The sequence below is a fragment of the Lathyrus oleraceus genome, chromosome 3 (genome assembly GCF_024323335.1).
Source record: "Lathyrus oleraceus cultivar Zhongwan6 chromosome 3, CAAS_Psat_ZW6_1.0, whole genome shotgun sequence".
NCBI lineage: Eukaryota > Viridiplantae > Streptophyta > Magnoliopsida > Fabales > Fabaceae > Lathyrus > Lathyrus oleraceus.
This window is the reverse complement of record NC_066581.1, coordinates 99,896,937-99,911,780: the sequence shown is the minus strand read 5'-3', so window position 1 is coordinate 99,911,780 and position 14,844 is coordinate 99,896,937. Positions and strand designations below refer to the sequence as shown.

At 39.0% G+C, this 14,844-nt stretch overlaps 1 non-coding gene across 1 annotated transcript; it reads right to left on the bottom strand.

Moving 5' to 3' along the window:
- Positions 1-9,879: 9,879 nt before the first annotated feature.
- LOC127133441 (small nucleolar RNA R71) lies at positions 9,880-9,986 on the bottom strand. The gene has a single exon (XR_007807414.1). It is a non-coding gene; the product is annotated as a small nucleolar RNA R71 (small nucleolar RNA).
- Between the last annotated feature and the right edge of the window lie 4,858 nt (positions 9,987-14,844).

Here is a 14,844-nt window from a genome sequence, read left to right as displayed (position 1 = left end):
TTCATCACCATAATTGCATTAGCATTCATAACCAAAGGCATATTGCATGGGCGCAAGGCATGAATTTAAAAAAAAAACAGGGAAATCGATTTACCCAATTAGGTAGATCGATTTCCACTGCACAGACACCAAAAATAAGCATTTTTTTTGCACAAAGGGCATTTGGTTCCCCCCACTTACCCACTTGCTTTCCCTATAAATAGATGCACTATTCCCCCTCATTTTTCATGCTTTCTAGCCCCCAAAAATTCAGAAAAAAAATCATTCAACCCCCCTCTTCTCCAAACCTAAATCAAAACCAAAACACCTTTCTCTACCAAAAGTCACCCCCACCAACTTTTCTCAATTTTTACATTTTTTCCTCAAAATTTCTCACTCTCTAACACTCATAACTCAGCCCCTTTACTAAGCTTTCATCACAAATATTTTCATCTCAAACCCATTGCTTCACATTCAAGCTCAACACCATTTTTACCTAGCTTTTTTCACATTTTTTGAGTAATGATTTTAACTTAAACTTTTTAACTTTTGGGTTCTGTTTTTTTGATTAAAAATGATTGCTTGTTCTTGTTTAGTCTTTTGAGATGATTCAGATTCAAGCTTGCAAAAATGATTAACTTTGGTTTACTCACTTTTATTTGAGATTTTTTACTCTTACTATCTTTTTGTTCACCTTTTTGTGATTGCTTTATGTGTGTTATCATTTTCTTTTATTGTGGACTTGTTGTTGTATTTGTTTTGTTGATGAGGTCTACTAGATCATGACCATGATTGTTTAGAGTTGATTAAATCTTCAATGTTTCAAACCTATTAATGGTTGACCAATAGATCATTCATGATACTTTGAGGCATTGATAGATTGCCTCTATTTGAACCATATTTGGGTCATTTGATGCATAGATGAAACCATATTTTTACATTAACTTGCTAATCCATTTGCTTATTGTTACTAACTACTAATTACTAACTCCTAACATTTATATTATTGCACTTTAATTCCTTGCAATTTATTTTATTGTTCATTTCATTTCATTTTCTTTATGTTTATGTTCACTAACTACTAACTTTTAACATTTATATTATTGCAATTTATTTTATTGTTCACTTTATTTCAAGTATTTTATGTTTATGTTTATTGTTGTCTAACTATATGATTTACATTATGCTAATTTATTAACTACCTTATTATCTTGCTAAATAAATGATAAGTAAAAATAAAAGAAAGAGAACAAATCACTTTTTTTAAAGTATTAATAGATGGACTTAAGGTTGCATAACTTTCTTTGTTACAAATCTATTGTTAGTTGATTTTTTAATCATCTTCAATACTTTGTATCAATGATAAGCTATCCCTTAATATGTCATATTTTTAGTCTTTTTGGCCTAGGAAAATAGTCTTAAAAAATATCCATTTTTGTACATGTTACTAACCACTAATTATACTTCATTAATTTTGTTTATCATTAACCTTTGTTATTGTGATTTTGATTTTATTGACTTATATTTGTTTTATATCATTTATATTCACTAACCATTATTATTGTGATATTGTTTCTTTATCTTGTAATTTACTTTTATGTCATTACCTTGTAATTTACATTAAAGTACTCATCATCATCATCATTATACAAATTCATCATGCATGTTTATTTACTTGTTATTTATTTTATTGTCATCAAACATTAAAAACAACAAAAATATGATAAAATGATAAGACAAAAATATTCATTCCACTCTTAATCAACTTGGACTTAGAGGATTTCATTTTAGGACCCTTGCTTGGAGGCATTTTCCTTATCTTTGTGATACGTTGCAAATTTTGGATTTTATTTGTAACTTACATTAATGTTGTAAGAATGGCATCATGACACCACCTTAGGGGGACATGTTTGTAAGACCATTATCCTTTGTTTAGCTTAGGTTACTTTCGCATACAAAAGACTTTCTCTTGGACTATCTTACAATGAGACCCCTTTAATTTCTTGTTGGTTACTTTGCATTCATGTTGCATAAGCCAAATTTCATAATCAAATAAAACAAACCTTGATTCAACGTCAAGCTGCATTTTCATAACCAAATTCAAAAATACTTAATAATTACGATTATTATTGTTCGCCACGAGCCTTAAGTGGTGGAGAATGAGTAAGAATGGAGCATTCCTACCCTTACTCTGATTATTTTGGACGCAAGACGCTTGGCTTGTTGTCTAGAATAATCACCTCCGTTCAAGGTAAAAATAATACAACTCATCAAACTCATTTTTTTGCCTTAGGACATCATCCCGAAAGCCCTTTTTTCAAAGGTAAAACCAACCAACACACAAACATTTTCTACCCCGAACTACGGAGCCCTGATTCCTCATCTCTGAATGAGTGATACATAGGCACAAGGGTCCTAATCCTTGGCGAGCACTATAATAACAAAAACACCCCTTTTTCACACACATTTTCTTTTGAAAATAAAACAATGATAGATAAATCCCATGTGTGTAAAACAACCCAAATGGTTCCCATGGAGTACCATGGACATAAGGGGTGCTAATACCTTCCCCTTAGGTAACCGACTTCCGAACCCAAATCTCGGTTGCGAAATCGATTCCTTATTCTCTCTTAGAGCTTACCATGCACGCCTCTTTTCCGAGGGTTTTATCGACTATTTCCCCTCTCCTCTCCGATAGAGGTAAACTAAATAAAATTCGATGGCGACTCTTCTGACTTTGCCTCTCTTTGGCATCTCTTTAGTCCCGGTTTCGTTATCGTGAAATCCCGGTAGCGACAACTAGAGACTCTGCTGGGGACACCAAAATTTCCTAAGCAAGTCTAGCCTAGTTTGGGTTGTTTCTCTTTTACATACGTATGGATTTATCTATTATCTATTTTTTTTTGTATATACTGCTTTTGTTGCTAACCTGTACATATTTTCTTTGTTTTCCTGTTGGTCCGAAACTTTGGTTCTATGACGAAGAATTTTTGGAAGCAATAATGATTGCAAAGGAAAAAGCTTTTGTGAAGGACTCCCTACCCAAGTCTGAGAGTTTTGCTTGAGATAGGGGGGTTGAGTAGTATTGATCTGCGAGGTGCTTTCCTCGTTAGGGTCGTACGAGAACCTCACTTACTGGTAGATTCTCTTAAGGGGATTGATGACCTTCGTGCTTTCGGCGTAAGCATCTTTTCTTTTACTAGAGTAAATGACCTTAAGACCCCTTTTAGAACCTTTAAAACTATGGCTATCCTAGACCGATGGTCGCGTAGTATAGGCCATCGAGGTTCCTTCCTCGTAAGGCCGTCGATACGAAGATCTCACTTAGAATAGATGACTTTGATGGAGCAGTCGCCTGGAAAGTAAATTGACATAAGCGGCTGACAGTCAAGGAAGTCCATGACTCTAGGGGCAGTGTCTTACACCCAATTTTCCAAAAGCCTTAGATCATAGAAAGCGAGAACCTTGGTTTACTAAGCCGTCATTATTAACTCCATGCTTCGTCATGATGGTCCAAAACCATGAACCCATGCCTAAAGCCTTGTGGAAATAATAAACCAATCATTCATTCATACATTCATTCATCATCAAAATAATAAGCAAAGCTCTTAAAATTTTCGTTTGTTCGGACGTAGAATTACAAGACTATTTGCCGACACAATTATGGATACTTCAACAAGGAAAAGCACTTCTACTTTCTGCTTCAAGAGTCCCGACATCAGTTCATTAAAGGTACTCTGTTCAAAGGTCGTAGCTCTCAAAGACAACAAGTTTAGAGCCAATTTTGGGAACATCGTAGATCTTCTAACCTAGAAGGTTGACTATGGTGCTATCACTACAATGTCCCAATACTATGACGTCCCTTTAAGATGCTTCACTTTCCCCGACTTCCAAATCTCTCCAACCATGGAAGACCTCGAGAGACTCCTCAATCGACCAATCAAAGAATACAACCCTTTCCCGAAGTTGGAAGAAGGCTTCTATTTGACCGAGCTTTCACTCACCTTGGGTATCAACACCAACAAGCTAATGGATAATTGGGGCGTTAAAGGATCCATCAAAGGTTTAACTCAAAAGTTCCTAGAAGCCCATGCTTGGGAAATGATTAAAAAAAGGAAGACCCGACTTTTGTAGTGCAACCTTGGCATTTTTGATTCATGGAATTATCCTCTTCCTAAATATGGACAAGTTCGTGGATCAGTTAGCAGTTGAAGTCTTTTTAACAAAGAATCCGGTGCCTTTTTTACTTGCCGATTTCTACCATACCTTCCATACAAGGCATGAGAAGAAGGGATATACTTTCCTTTGTTGCGCTCCTATGCTACATCTTTGGATGAGGGTCCGCATGCCTCAAAGTGGACCCTTCGCCGGAAACAAACTGACATGGCCGCAAAGGTTCGCATCTCTCTCTGCCAGCTCAATTCTATAGTACAAGAGGGAATGGGATACAAAGGACGTCATCATAAGATGTGGAGAGTTCTCTAACGTACCCTTAATAGGAACACAAGGTTGCATCAACTACAACCCTGCTATACTCAAGAGACAACTAGGATACGCCATGATGAGTCCCCCCGAGGAAAGAGATTTCATTCCATTTGTCATCAATATCGTGGATCCGCTTGATTCAAACGTGAAAAGAGTGAGAAAAGCTTGGACAAGCATAGTCCGTATTGACCATGAATGAGGTAAGAAAAACATCCTAGCCAAGGAACCCTACTATGTGTGGGTAAAAGAGAGGGCTAGGGTGGTTAAGATGCCATTTCTGTTTGATCTTTCTTCATTCCCATTGATGCCCGAGCCCGAGCCTATCCTACAAGAGGAAATGGACAAACTTACCAGCCAAATCAAAGAGCTCGTGTTAGAAAACACTCAACAACGAGTCCAACTCAATCGTGCCAATGAACGTAACCACGTCTTGGAGGATAAGGGTAAGCAAGTCTATGAAAAATTTGAAGATAGTAAGAAAAGGCTCTGATTAGCCGAGGGACAAAGAGTTTGGGTTGGTGGAGCTCTACAAGGAGCTAATTTTGAGCTAGACTTCCGCAACGAAGAGTTGGATCGAGCATCCCGAATCATCAAGGACCTTGAAAATACTGTCGAGAGGTCTAATGCCATGAAGAAAGAAGCGAGGGAAGATTACGAGGCCCATATTCTCGAACTAAAGACCAATCTAAAAGAGTATAAAGACTTTCTAGCCAAGGAGCAACTAGAGAAAGAAAAGATTCACCGAAGCTTCATGCGTGAGCAGTTCAACCTTGGACGAGCTTGCGAGGAAATCAAGAACTTGAAGAGGGAAATCTATGACCAAGCCTATGTAGAGTTGCAAAACAACTGCAGACATTGGGAGGAGCATTGCCATGGATTCGAAGCTGCCATTGTTCAAAGGGACGAAATCATCCATAATCTCCAAGCCCTTTACGAAGAATGGAGGGACAAGTACACCAACATGACAGTATTAACTAACTATGCCCTTCAAGACTTTCCCGAAAAGTTGAAGGAGGCGGATCTGATCATGTGCCCAGATAATACCCCCGAAGAGGTCTACCACTTCGTCAAGTTCTGCAAAAGAACAATGGCCTAACTCATCATCGATATTGAGGCTCTCTGCAAGTCTCAAGGGGTCACTTTTAGGGTGGATATCTAGTTGGTTTATTTGCTTCCATTACTTGTATTTTGCAACTTCTATGTATTGCAGTCTATTGTCCCTTCAAAGGATGAATGAAAGTTGTGATTTTTCTCTATTATGTTTTCCTCTATTTATGATTGTGAACATGAATCGCCAAGTAGTTTTTGCAATGAATAAACATGAATAACTAAAAAGAGCTTTGCTTTAATACAAAAAAATCATGCATCATTTGCATCCTTCAAAACACAAAAACCTAAAAAACTCATCCATCCACCTTTTTCTTCTGACCAGAACCACTCTCCAAAGATGACTTTTTGGTACGATACACGAGGACGTCAACAAGCTGTCATGGAGCAACTTCAAGAGAACCAAGTTGTCCTTCAGGAAGAAGTATCCCAGATGCGGTCCCAAATGCGGCAGTTGATGGAGACTATTCAAGCAGTTGCAAGATGCCAAGAGGTTATGGCAAAAATGCAAGAAGAAATGAACCAACGTGCCAGTACTACCAATCCTCCTACCCCTCCAGCGGTCGAGACTCCGACTCCAGTTCCTCAAGTTGATCCTCTAATTAACATTAATGCACCTGACGGTGTTCCAAACGACAATCCTCATCCTCAATTTTTTGAGATAGATGACCAACACGATGCATTCTTCAGCCCAAGGGATGCTTCTCAAGATGACGCCTTTGGTTCAGCAACCAACGAGGTGGAAAAGAAGGTGAAGGCTATAGAGGAAAAGCTCAAGGCAATGGGGAACACTGATGTTTTAGGCCTTGATGCGGCACAAATGTGCTTGGTACCTGGTGTCATCATTCCGGCCAAGTTCAAAGTTCCGGACTTTGAAAAATATAAGGGAAATAGCGACCCTAGGATGCACATTAGGGCATACTGCCGAAAGATGGCTGCCTATTCCAGCGATGATCAACTTTTAATGCATTTTTTCCAGGATTCCCTCAGTGGGGCATCTTTGGATTGGTTCATGCAACTTGAGGGCAAACATATTCACACATGGAGGGAAATGGCTGAGGCATTCCTTAAGCACTATCAGTACAACAATGATATGGCACCTAATCGCACGCAGTTGCAAAATTTGACTCAGAGGTCTGAGGAGTCCTTCAAAGAGTATGCCCAACGGTGGAGGGAGTTAGCTACTAGGGTACACCCCCCATTACTAGAAAGAGAACTGGTAGACATGTTTATGGGAAATCTGCAAGGTCCATACCTTGATAGAATGTTAGGGAGCGCCTCTTCGGGCTTTTCCGACCTGGTCTTAGCCGGTGAAAGGATAGAAAATATGATTAAAATGGGAAAGATCCAGAACTCTGCCTGTACTTCTAGTCCATCAAAGAAACCTTTTGTTCCCTACGGTAAAAAACGAGAAGGCGAGACCAATGCCGCCTCCATCATTCGAACAAGAAATCCCACTTATCTACAAGTAGCCGCCATAGCTCCCGTCCAACCAAGTCAACAACAACCAGTTGCAATTCCTGTTCAAACTCAACAACAAAAACGGTATCAACAATAACCACAACGTCAGCAACCACAGTATCAACAACAACAACAACAACAAAGGATGCGAAGGCCCGAGAAAAGATTTGACACAGTTCCCATGCCTTATAGCCATATTCTACCATATTTATTGAGGGGGTCACTTGTACAACTAAGGGAGTTAGGACCCCCACCAATGGTTCTTCCTCCCAGTTATGATGCAAATTCCCCCTGTGAATTTCATTCTGGCGCTCTTGTGCATTCAATCGAGAATTGTAAAGCATTAAAGTACAAGGTTCAAGATCTTATTGATTCTAAGGCAATCACGTTCGCCCCCAAGGGGCCGAATGTAAACAATAACCCAATGCCCCCTCACAAAAATGCATCCGTGAATATGATGGAAGTTGACAATGGAAGGAGATTGATGTCCTGTTCGGACGAGTTAAAAACACCACTCATCGAGATCAAGAATGCTTTAATGAGGGATAATGCCTTTCCCATATGTAGTAATGACTGTGAACACTATTGATAACACTGAAATTTACCGTGTTTTTGACTCCGATTTCACATGCATTCTAGTTGTTTTATTGCCATGTTTTCCTTTGTTTTTAGGTTTTTACTTTAATCGGAGCCCCGATCGAGAAAAGGAGTGAAAAAGAGCTAAAAACCCTAAAATTCAGCATTTTGCACTTGTGGCCTACCCTATGGCTGGCGCCATAGACCCTGCCATGACGTGTCCAAGCTCAACTTCCCTCAACTGCCACGTTCTTCACTACTTCCACTAAGGCGCCTCAAAATGGCCTTGTGGCGGGCGCCATAGCCTTGTGGCGGGCGCCACAAGACGAAAAAAAGTTTCCCTCCCATTTTCAAGTTGAAGGGCATCCTGGTCATTTCCATCTTTTTACTTGCTTATAAATAGAAACTCGAAATCACTTTTACAATCATCCAAACTTAGAACAGAGGCAAACTTAGAGAAACTTTGTTTCACTTAGGCATATATTCAGTATTTTAAAATGGTAATCGCTTCGCATTGGAGTGTTACCACAATTGTGTAATCAAGTCTGTGATAGAGTCTGTAATCGAGTTTGGAGCACTTTGGAAGGAAGTTAATCCTGCCGCCATTTTCATTTCCGCTTTGCAATTTATTCAACCCTCCGATTGGAGCAGGTTTTTATTACTTGTCTTTATCTTATTTATTTTCTCGCACTCGCTTTACTTTTATTTATTTCCTCGCACTCGCTTTACTTTTATTTATTTCCTCGCACTCGCTTTACTTTATTTATTTCCTCGCACTCGCTTTACTTTTGTTTATTTCCTCGCACTCGCTTTACTTTATTTATTTCCTCGCACTCGCTTTACTTTTATTTATTTCCTCGCACTCGCACTACTTTTATTTACTTTCCGCACTCGCACTACTTTTATTTAAATTAATGCACTTTTACTTTACCATGTCTAACTAAATTTATAAGGTTAGAATGTAAGGATCGTAATCGAACCGATAATCCGTACAATTGTTCGTAGAAGCACTTAAGGGCTATTTTAACTTTCAACTTGAGTTTTCCCGCACTTCAATTCCGTTGGGTAAGATCGAAAGCCGTCCAACGTCTTTTTAAACTTAATTGTTTTTAACTATTTCAAAAACAGTGAAAGCGCTTTGTTTAGTTCATTAGGAGTTTTTAACTTAAGAAGAAAAGAGATTTTAAACTATTTTCGGACGCGTTTATAAGTTTAGAGTCTGGTTCGTAAGGACCTCTTTTGGTTAAGAAATCCAGGTTATAATACTTTTCAACTTAGTCAAGATACTATATTTCTTAAAAATAGGTTTACTACTCTAACGCAATGCGCGCCTTTTTATAAGTGACAATAAGAGGGTTTGATTAGGGAGTACAACTCGGTTCTGAATACGCGAAAGCGACAGTTCCTGTTAAATTAGTTCTTTTCAAAGTAGGAAACACTGCCCATAAGTAATTCTATTAGCAAGTACCTGGATTATTAATTGATTACGTGAATTACATTCGACCTTGTCTTTATTAATTAAACTTTATTCAATACTTTACTTTTCATTGCACACTCTAAAAACATCCATTTTGATTGCCTTTGATAAACACCATAACAATAGATAACGATAGATTGACACTTGGTCTTTGTGGATTCGACAATCTTTTATATTACTCTGACGCATTCGTATACTTGCGAAACACCGCATCAAGTTTTTGGCCCCGTTGCCGGGGACCAATTTCGTCAAATTTCATTTTCCTGTTGTTATATCGTTTAGACTTAGGCTATTTCCCACCGGTCAATGCGAAGAACTCGCAGCACCGGAAGTTTAAGCTTAGTATATCCTCTGGCGGAACCTGAACTTACGCTCGCGCACGTTTATTCTTTCATAGAATTAAGAGAGCTATGGCCGAAGATCAAAACCAAAGACCTCTTAAAGATTTTGCTCAACCATCTAATGAAGAACCTAGTTCTAGTATAGTAAACCCAACCCTCCCAGCTAATAATTTTGAACTTAAACCATCCTTGTTGCAACTAGTGCAACAAAGACAATTCGCAGGTCTCGCTACTGAGAATCCTAACCAACATTTAAAAATATTTCTTCAATTAGCAGACACTTTTAAAACCAATGGAGCTTCTCCTGAGGCAATACGTTTAATATTATTCCCTTTTTCCCTCAGAGATAAAGCCCTATCATGGTTAGATTCCCTTCCACCCAATTCAATTACGACTTGGGATAACCTTAGAAGAGTTTTTCTTGCTAGATATTTTCCCCCGAGTAAGACCGCCGTTCTTCGAAACCATATAACTAGATTTACCCAAAACCAAGGAGAATCGTTGTTCGAAGCTTGGGAAAGATATAAAGAGTTGTTATGAGCATGCCCACATCATGGTTTAGAAAACTGGTTAATCATTCAAACCTTCTATAATGGACTTCACTATAACACGAAGATGACCATCGACGCTTCCGCAGGCGGTGCTCTGATGAACAAACCTTATCCTGAAGCTAGTGCCCTCATCGAAGATATGGCTCAAAACCATCAATCATGGGGAGTCGAACGAGCGACAATTGAAAAGAAGGAAGCCCAAGGAGGAGTGCATGAACTAAGCTCTATATACATGATGCAAGCTAAAATGGACGCATTAGCCCTCAAAGTCGAGCATATGTGCATAAACCCGAATACTGTAGCCGCAATTTCGTCGGATTGTGAGATATGTGGAACCAAAGGACACCAATCCGCAGAATGCAGTCTATTAAACGAAACCCACTCCGAGCAAGTGAACTACACCCAAGGGAACCCATATCCGAATACGTATAACCCTGGATGGAGGAATCACCCGAACTTCTCTTATAAAAACAATAACCCAATCCAAAATAATGCACCTCCGAGACCTAGTTATCAAGCCCCAAGATCAAATCAACCTATGCAACCTGTACCACCAAAGCCGAGCCTTGAGAAAATTATGGAAAATTTTATCACCGTTCAAACCCAACAAAACAAGGAGTTCATGAACTAAAACATTCATGTTAACGAATTGATTTCTCAGTTAGGAACCAAGGTTGACCAAATAGTTACTCATACTAAGATGCTTGAAACCCAGATCTCTCAGGTAGCTTTAAACCAAGCCCATCAAACCACACCTGGAGGACAATTCCCTGGACAACCTCAACAAAATCCGAGAGGACAAGCCAATGCCATTACCCTACGAAGTGGGAACGCTTATGATGAGCCACCAAACCCAAGAATGAGTGAACCCGAAACTTCTAAGGAATGTACCAAACCCCCGGACAAAGTAAAGGAACCAGAGGAATCTGAAAACCAGGAAAGTCGAGAGAAAGGAGAAGAACCTAAAGATAAAACTTACGTACCACCCCTGCCGTATAAACCACCTATACCATATCCGCAAAGACTCAAACAAACCCAGATCAATAAACAGTATCAAAAATTTATTAAAGTTATAGAAAAACTTCATGTAGAAATCCCTTTCACAGAAGCCATCACCCAAATACCTTCTTATGCAAAGTTTCTCAAAGACATCCTTACCAACAAACGTAGACTAGACGATCCGAAGCCTTTGGAATGTAACGCTATTTCCGAGGACAAATTAGCAAAGAAAGATAAAGATCCTGGAAATTTCTCCATTCCTTGCCTTTTGGGTAATCATGTCATCGAAAAAGCTTTTCTAGACTTAGGAGCTAGTGTGAGCTTAATGCCTTTAGCAGTTTGTGAGAGGTTAAACTTAGGAGAATTACAACGCACTAAGATGTCACTTCAGTTAGCCGATAGATCTGTTAAATATCCGATAGGCATTTTAGAAGATGTCCCTGTTAGGATAGGTCAGTTATTTATCCCTACTGATTTTGTTGTCATGGACATCAAAGAGGACAATGATATACCAATCCTTCTAGGTAGACCATTCTTATCGACTGCAAGAGCCATAATAGATGTCAAGAAAGGAAAGTTGACATTTGAGGTAGGTGACAAGAAAATAGAATTTATACTTTCAAAATTTCTTATGGCACCTGTGATGGGAGACGAATGTTATGCCTTAGATATCATTGATGAATGTGTTAGAGAATTAGAACAAAAAGGAATTATAAAAACAATTAAGTTACCATCAACTCTCATAAGGGAAGATGATGACTTTAAGAAACCCTACATCGGTGATAACCTTTACGAATGTTTATCCCTTACCCCAGATCCTATGCCATGCCCTAAGAAACCAACCTTAGAACTTAAGGAACTGCCTAAGAACCTGAGATACGAGTTCCTCAATGAAAAGATGAACCGTCCAGTTATAGTTAGTGCTACCTTGAGCCAAGAGGAAACGAACCAACTTTTAGACGTTTTACGAAGACATCCCTCAACCTTAGGATATAATATCTCTGACCTGAAAGGTATAAGCCCATCCGTATGCATGCATCGGATTTCGCTAGAAGAAGATTCAAAACCCTCAAGGGAGCATCAGAGAAGAATAAACCCTATAATGAGTGATGTTGTTAAGAAGGAAGTTCTTAAGTTACTTGAGGCAGGTATAATCTATCAGATCTCGGATAGTAAGTGGGTGAGCCCTGTGCATGTAGTACCTAAAAAGGGAGGCATCACAGTCGTGCAAAACGATAAAGGCGAACATGTAGCAAAACGATTAGAAGGAGGATGGCGGATGTGTATAGATTATAGAAAATTAAATAAAGCAACTAGGAAGGATCATTTCCCTTTACCATTTATAGACCAGATGTTGGAGCGTCTAGCTAGACACTCTTACTTCTGCTATCTAGATGGATACTCTGGATTCTTCCAAATACCTATTCACCTCGAAGATCAAGAAAAGACTACCTTTACATGCCCTTATGGAACTTTTGCCTAAAGACGAATGCCATTCGGCCTCTGTAATGCCCTAACTACTTTCCAACGCTGCATGATGTCAATCTTTGCAGATTACCTAGATGGTATCATGGAAGTGTTTATGGATGATTTCTCGGTTTGCGGATTTGATTTCCACAATTGCCTTGCTAACCTTGAGAAAATCCTGGAGAGATGCGTGGAAGTGAACCTCGTGCTAAACTGGGAAAAGTGTCATTTCATGGTGACCGAAGGAATAGTTTTAGGACATATAGTTTCCGAAAAAGGTATAGAGGTAGAATGAGCTAAAATAGAAGTTATAGAAAACCTAAAACCACCAAAAACCATAAGAGAAGTCCGAAGCTTTCTTGGACACGCTGGATTCTACCGACATTTTGTTAAGGACTTCTCCAAAATAAGAAAACCTTTAACTGGACTTTTAATGAAAGATGCTGAATTCATTTTTGATGAAAAATGTAATGATGCATTTAATCTTTTAAAGCAAGCATTAATCTCAGCACCCATTATGAAACCGCCCGATTGGTCGGAACCTTTTGAGATAATGTGCGATGCTAGTGATTACGCAGTTGGAGCAGTTCTAGGACAAAGGAAAGATAAAAAATTACATGCCATTTATTATGCCAGTAGAACCCTAGATGCTGCCCAACTTAACTACGCAACAAATGAAAAAGAATTACTCGCTGTAGTTTTCGCTATAGACAAATTTAGATCTTATCTAGTAGGAGCAAAGATTATAGTTTATACTGATCATGCTGCCATTCGTTACCTATTAAGTAAAAAAGATGCCAAGCCCAGGTTACTCCGATGGATTCTATTACTACAAGAGTTTGATTTAGACATAAGAGATAAAAAAGGCATTGAAAATGTAGTACCCGATCACCTTTCTAGGCTAGAACATCTAAAACCAGAACTAGTACCCATAAATGATGATTTCGCCTATGATAGACTGATAGCTAGAGTAGAAACCATTGAAGATGATAACCTAAGCCCTCGTGAGCATCCCCAAAATTCCTTAGCAATAAGTAACGTACCCTGGTATGCAGACTTCGTTAATTACCTAGCTGCTGATATAGTACCCCCTGATCTTGACTACCACCGCAAGAAGAAATTCTTCCACGATGTAAGAAACTCCTATTGGGATGAACCGCTCCTTTTCAAAAGGGGTAAAGATGGCATTTTTCGCCGTTGCATTCCAGAAGAAGAGGTAAATAGTATTATCGAGCATTGTCATTCTGCACCTTATGGTGGACATGCGAGCACCTCTAAGACATACGCCAAGATTCTTCAAGCTGGCCTATTCTGGCCTACCATGTGACGTGATGTCTATGCTTGCATTGTCAAATGTGATAGATGCCAACGCACTGGAAACATTTCAAGACGTGGTGAAATGCCTCTAAGAAACATTCAGGAAGTAGAACTCTTTGACATATGGGGTATAGATTTCATGGGACCTTTCCCACCATCCTTAGGAAACAGGTATATCTTAGTAGCTGTAGACTATGTGTCTAAGTGGATTGAAGCTATAGCTGCACCCACAAACGACACTAGGGTAGTAATCAAACTATTTAAAAACTATATATTCCCTAGATTTGGAACACCACGTTTAGTCATAAGCGATGGAGGATCACACTTCATATCAAGAATATTTGACAAACTTTTAAGAAAATATGGAGTTAAACATAGAGTAGCAACACCATACCATCCATAAACTAGTGGCCAAGTAGAAGTATCTAATAGGGAGATAAAACAAATCCTAGAGAAAACTGTTTCTATTTCTAAGAGAGACTGGTCTCAGAAGCTTCAAGAAGCATTATGGGCCTATAGAACCGCTTTCAAAACCCCTATAGGAACTACTCCTTACCAACCAGTCTATGGAAAATCCTGTCACTTACCATTCGAGTTAGAGCATAAAGCCTATTGGGCCATTAAAACTTTGAATTTAGACTACATAGCCGTTGGAGAAAAGCGTACCCTAGACATTCATAAACTAGAAGAACTTAGGCAATCTGCCTACGAGAATGCAAAAATATATAAAGAGAGGACAAAAGCCTATCACGACAAAATAATAGTAAAGAAAAACTTCAATGTAGGCGATTCTGTTCTCCTGTTCAACACTAGGTTACGACTCTTCCCTGGAAAGCTACGTTCAAGATGGACTGGTCCTTTCGAAGTATCCAAGATTCTGAGATCCAGAGCCGTGGAAATCAAGAACCAAACCTGTATTCCATTCATTGTAAATGGACAAAGACTGAAGCTCTACGAAGGAGGAGACATTCCAGTATACTACTCGAGCCACACCCTGATTGATCCACCAATCCCTACTACTACAGGTGTATAAATTCTAATCGTCAAGCTAATGACGTTAAACAAGCGCTGCGTGGGAGGCAAC